General features: G+C 34.2%; 1 pseudogene; it reads left to right on the top strand.

Annotated features, from left to right (window-relative positions):
• The first annotated feature begins 380 nt into the window (after positions 1–380).
• LOC149203211 (xyloglucan galactosyltransferase XLT2 pseudogene) lies at positions 381–848 on the top strand (annotated as a pseudogene).
• The last annotated feature ends 5,500 nt before the right edge of the window (positions 849–6,348 follow it).

The following is a 6,348-nucleotide window of genomic DNA, read 5'->3' as shown; positions in this document are numbered from 1 at the left end:
AAAGTCTAAATATAGAAATCAAATGACCAGACAGTCTTAACTCATCATAATTTTTTGAGAGCACTCATTATTAAGTAGAGTAGGAAGAAACCTATCATTTAATCATGTATATATAGAACTGTACATCAAGATAGCGAGGGCATGAAGCCCAGCTATGGCAGCCCATCATCATGAACAAAATTTTCCTGTAAACTAATAGAGAAGGGGACAAACAAACAAATAGAAATGTTATATACATAGACAATTCTGAAGGCTTGTTAACATCAGAGAACCTGAACACATTTTATCTAGTGACAAACATAGCCTGTGCTCTGTCCTTGATGCCAAGAGGAGAGGGAATTGTCGTTATTGAGCAATGCATAGATTCTTCAAAATGGTTGATGGTGAATTGCACTAAGATGCAGTGCAGTCACAAGCCGGAGGCCCTAATGCAAGAATTGCTGAAGGCTAATTTTTGCCTGCAACCACCCGGGAATTCCCTGACTCGGCGATCGACTTTCCATTGGTTGATAGCTTGGTGTATACCGCTATTTTTCAGAAGGGATTCTGTGTATGAGCAATACACATGGCATCTTCCTTCAGACCCAGAAACCTACTATGTTATTATTGGGGAGGAGAGATTGGTGAATTCCATAAACACCCTCAAAATTGAGGATGTATTGAGCAGTTATGCTGAGGAGAAAATTAGTAAAATGTAGGAAAAGATCATTAATATTATACCCATTTTTCTTTACATTAATTCTATAGAAAAAGATGATGGTGAGATTTTTCCAAAGGATGCCTTCGATCTCAACATTGAAGGCATGCTTCACAGAACCATGAGTAACTGGTTTTGGAATCGACTGTAAAATGTGTGAACTCCTTATTTGTTTATTTATTTTATTGTCACATCAAATTAGATTTCCAAAAAGAATTTAGAATCGAATTATTAAGTTATGATGATAGAATCCACATTTAGCACAATAGTATTAAATTCAGGGGACTATCAAAATGTAAACTAATGGAAAAGTGTTGTATAAATGAGAATCCACTCAAAGCAGTTTGGAGAAATTTGTCTTCTAAATTGAATATCTAATAAATCAAGTGTTATAGATCAAAACTACACTGTGTAAATTGAGAATCCACTGAAAGCTGTTGGAGAATCTGCCTTTGTGAATTGAAACAAATTGAATGTTTCAATTGTATATTTTTCATTCTATTTGGTGTACTGATTTTCATTGGTTCAGGGCATGTAACTTTTGTTAGATAATTAAGGGTTAAAAACATATAACTAATTTGTTCATAGATATAAATGCAGGCAAGCTATATATGGCCTTCGTTAAATAACTGCAATGGTAGACTTATACAACCCCATACATATGGCCATTAAAGAATTTTTATTTTCATCCCAACCAAAATAACCCAAAATTTTCTTAACTGTAAATATACTCAAATTAGTCAATCTAACGACTTCCTACAAAAGTGCAATGGCTTAATAATGATATCCATTGATCTCAAACTTTAAAGAGAAGTGGATTGCGGTCATTTAGAGTGGTTGGAACCCAAAAAAAAATTTAAAGTGAATTTAAGAAAATTGCAAGATGAAACTATTGGATAGGTGAGCATTGAAATAGTGAGAGAGGATTCATTTCAAATACAAAGAGTGAAGTTCCTGACAATAGCTCTCATGGACGAGGTGAAGACAGGTGATGGATGTCATGAGAGGATCAGCTTTTAAAAGGGAAGCCTAAGGGAAACGTTATGCAAGTCAATTGAGAGCAGCGTCAGAGAGTCTACTTAAACACCATTTCAGAGAAGTAATGGATGCATTGTTCCAGAAATGCAGAGAAACACTGGGAAACAGATTAAGTAAAATGAAGGAATTTGAGATGCAGAGAGGATATCTCATTACGGCAAAAAGGACTGAAACATTGTCTAGTTACGACAACATGTAGAATTTGATTAATATTTAAAAGCAAGTTCTAAACCCAAATCTCTTCTCAACCCCACAAAAAAAAGGACACAAAAATTTCTATAAAAGGAACGAAACGTTGTCTAGTTACGACAACCTGCAGAATTTGATTAATATTTAAAAGCTAGTTCTGAACCCAAATCTCTTCTCAACCCCACAAAAAACAGGACTCAAAAATTTCTATAAAAGGATTGAAACTTTGTCCAGTTATGGCAACCTACAAAATTTGATTAATATTTAAAAGCCAGTTCTAAACCCAAATCTCTTCTCAACCCCACAAAAAATAGGACACAAAATTTTCAATTGAGGTGTCTACAAACTACAACAGTTGGAACACATTTTATCTGTTGATAGACAGAGCTTGTGTTCTATCCCTAATGCCAAGAGGAGAGTGGAATTGTGGGCCAAGAGGAGAGGGAATTGCTATCCTGGTCGGTTGTTGGGCGAAGCCCTCTGCCGAGGATGGCATCGGGCGAAAATAACAGCGAAAACAAGCAATCTATCAGACATATCAGAAATTAAGTCATACCAAAAGACAAGAGGGTTTCGAGGGATTGTTTGGGGTCATTGTTGCGATGTTCCATTTTCCCTTTGTCTTTCTTCTCAGGGCCGGTTGTTGGGCAAAGCCCTCCGCCGAGGATGGCACGGGACGGTCGAGGGCACAGGACGGTCGAGGATAGCACGGGATGACATTCCAGGTGATTCCATTCTCATCTTAATGTTCAAGGATGGCACAGGACGACAAAAATAACAACGAAAATAAGTGACAACCATTTGGAAAATAGTTTGATTATTAAAGGGGTGTGTTAAAGCTTTTTTTACATATAATAAAATGGATTTACAAATATAAAAGGAGATTCCTAAGGTTGTTTAAAGCTTTCAGAAAAGGAGTGTTTTTTATGTAAAGGATTACGAATGTTTTTTGCATCGAGATAGTTGTGTTTTGAAAAGATTTTTGGTAGCGAAAATAATTGAAAAAAGCATGGTATTATTTCATTGTTATAGGAAAGAGAAAATCAAAAAAGACTATTCAAGTTTCAGGCTTCGTAAAAATCTTTTTCTGTAATAGTTTTTTTTTTTTTTCATCAAACATGAAAGTGTGTTTTGGGTGAAGATTTTAAAGAAATATGATAGCGTTTTTGGGTGAAGATTGTTCGTATATGAATTTTTTTTTTTTTTTTTTTTGGGGTGACATAGAATGAAACCTCATGCAATAAAAAAAAGTAACCATAAGACAAAATAAAGACAACAACCATGTGTCACAAAGCGAACTGAAAAAGATTAAGAAAATGAATCGAAAAGAAAAGATAAAGATCATTGTCATATTTAGAGAAGTTCAGGTTGCAGTCGAAGAACTGAGAAATATAGTAGAAGATGGAAGAGAGATTAATGATGATTGGTGTAGCCTAGATCTACTACCACCTCCTATATTTACAGGTAAATATTTTGATTCTTGGATTATCAAAATGCTAACTTTTCCTTAAGGTAAAGAGATAATTAAGTACCATTCGAATAACCAAAATGATGAAGTATGTGATGTTTTAGCATTGGATTTTATCAAACAGACATTAGATGAGAAGTTTTTGTTTAACATAGAAAAAGCTATAACTTCCAGGGAAGCATAGAAGATCCTGGAAGCATAGTTTGACACAAAAGAAGGTGTCATGTGGTAACAAGGTGTGTCATCATTTGTTGAGTCAGTCGTAGATCTAAGAGTAGATGAGAAAGACTCTAAGATAAATGAGCTTATAAAATCTCACTCAAAAGGGGATGATGGTCCCGAAGACTATAACAGTGAAACCCATTATGTAGACACAATTATGTATAGAGAAAATACAACAAAGATTGTAAAGAGAGAAGCTAAAGCCTCTGTGTGTGAGGCAAAGCAAGAGCATATAAATTCTCAAGGACTCAACTGTAGCATGGATGGTGCAGATGATGGTGAATCCCACTATGATGAAACACATGAGGATGATGACTGCAAAGAGAGATGTGCATCGGTGAATCCAACCATAACTAATGAATTTGGTGAAGTTGAAATTTTAAATGACCATATGCATGTTTTGATATCCCACCATAGGGTGGATGAGCATTATGTTAATGATATCTATGGTTTCCTTTTTGAAATGGGGATTGACTGTGGAAATATGACAAGTGTCTTGTTTGATGAAGAATTGAAGGTTGAAGTTGCCAGTGTATGAGAAAGATATGAAGCAGTTGGAACTGCTCATGAAGCAATATGTGATCTAGTAGCAGCTGATGATCAAGAAGAGGATAAAATGATTGAAGATTTTTTTATGAGAATATACACTCACAATAATAGTGGAAAACAGTCTCCATGCAATGGAAAGCAAGACAGAGAAGGAAGAGGTAGAGAAGAAAGCTTTCACTGAAGAGCGTAAAAAATAAATTTTTAACATTGTTTTTTAATATGCAGGTGTTCAAAATAGCGTGGGACTAGAATTCAAAAACAACACTACTAATAAGTTTGATGCAGATTTGAAGCTCATTGAAAAATGGATTCAAAAGTCAATTGAACAAATTGATGAGAGTCATAAACTTACAGTTGGAATACAAGAATTAAATAAAGTGGTGAATGAAGAAAATGAATATGATTATGATTTTACATGTAATCCTAATGAAGATGTTAAGTGTGGAGACTACAAACAAAAAGCAGTAGTACCTGGTGATGAAAGCTAACAGAAGGACATGAAAGTTTCTGAAAACAAGGAAGAATGCATTACAACCATTTTTTAGCAATGGATTCGGGAAGAGATAATATTTTGGTATCAAGAAATATGGTAGAAAGAAAGTCAAAAATATAAAGCATGAAGAGGAATGAAGAACAGAGCTTGAAGATGAAGATTTGTGGAAATAATCCATGATTGAACAAATATTTGAAGAAAAGTCTATAGAAGAACAGATCAAATTATTTTTCTGAACAAATTTAAGACAGGTCAAAGAAAAATTGCAGCAGCAAATGAATAAATCCTATAGCAAGAATGCACAACAGAGAATGAAGAAATTTCAATAATATGGAATTTGGAAGAAACGAAAAAGAAAATGCAAAATTGTCAAAGTTTTGAGTCATTGTAAGCCAAGCTAACACATAGATGAGAAAACATGTTTGACTGATGATTGATTCAATTTCGATTGTAAGCCTCGCAGGCTTCGTTGAGTTACTTTGAGTCATACGGTGGTAATTAAGGGGGATGTTGGAAATCGTAATTACTCCCGCATGCAGAGTAGTCTAAATTTAGAGGATGATTTAACTGAGTACACTATGAGTTTGAGTTCAATCTTATATTTGGTAAAGTCAAATATAGTGTTTGTTTGCATGTTGAAGTTTTTGGGTGAGTCGCTAGTCAGAAAAAAGATAAATACCCCTCTTCGGGTTTATTTTAATCATAAAGTTTTGTGCGATCAATAGAGAAAAAAAACAAAAATAAATACCCTGTATCAGGTTTATTTTAATCATTAATCCTCACTATGTATTCTATTTAATTCAATTCAATGGTAATGTGAGAGAACTATTTACTGAGAAAGGGAAATGCAATCACTGTGATTAAAATGACTGTGACAACATAACATATGAAAATATGACATGTGATGAGCTAGGCCAAAATATCAAGACGGTACATGGACTAGACTGTCAGCCTTGACGATCCTACCCTACCAATACCTAAGGTCGTTGGAAAGGCTGACGATCCTACCCTACCAATACCTAAGATTGTTGGAAGCTATTCGTATGGCAGAGAAAGCTTTTTTGTCAGTTGGTGTTTTCACAAATTGGAAATACAAGATTTGATTGTAGATATTGGGCGTGAAATTCCTGTAAATTGTAGAAACTTGTATGCAAATTACCTAATCCCAGCAAATTACTGACAGGAAAAGGAAATTTGCAATCAGAGTAGATTGATTTGTTTAGTATCTTTGTACCCATAATTCAACATTGCAACATAGTTTTATGTCGCATCGTTGTCACCTGTGTTTTAGCATGACAACCCCCATCATCTATCAATTTTTGCCGCATACTTCAGCACGCCAGATCATAATTTTGTGTTTTTGTTATTAAACGCATTTTAAATGTGTTTAGCTTTAAACCAGCCTGCACTCATTTCATACTAGCCAGAGGAAAGGGAAGGAATTACGAAATGTAAATGCTTTTATAAGCAGTGATTTGATTGTTACAGTTCACAAAAACATACGTATTTTATCAACCGGATTTTATAAATATACAAAATATTTTTAAGAATATTTTAATAAAAGTAAAACGTCAATTAAAAAAAGTTCATAAACAACTATACTTAAACACACGTTTACCATAATTTATCTAAACCTATATCACAAAAAAACATATTTAAATCAAAACCAACCAGACATCGGGAAAATGTATT

Source organism: Pinus tabuliformis, chromosome 2_1 (assembly GCF_031772625.1).
Source record: "Pinus tabuliformis cultivar Carrire ecotype Pingquan chromosome 2_1, CPIR1, whole genome shotgun sequence".
Classification (NCBI taxonomy): Eukaryota; Viridiplantae; Streptophyta; class Pinopsida; order Pinales; family Pinaceae; genus Pinus; species Pinus tabuliformis.
Note: the sequence above shows the minus strand (reverse complement) of the source record. Positions and strands in the feature narration are given on the sequence as shown.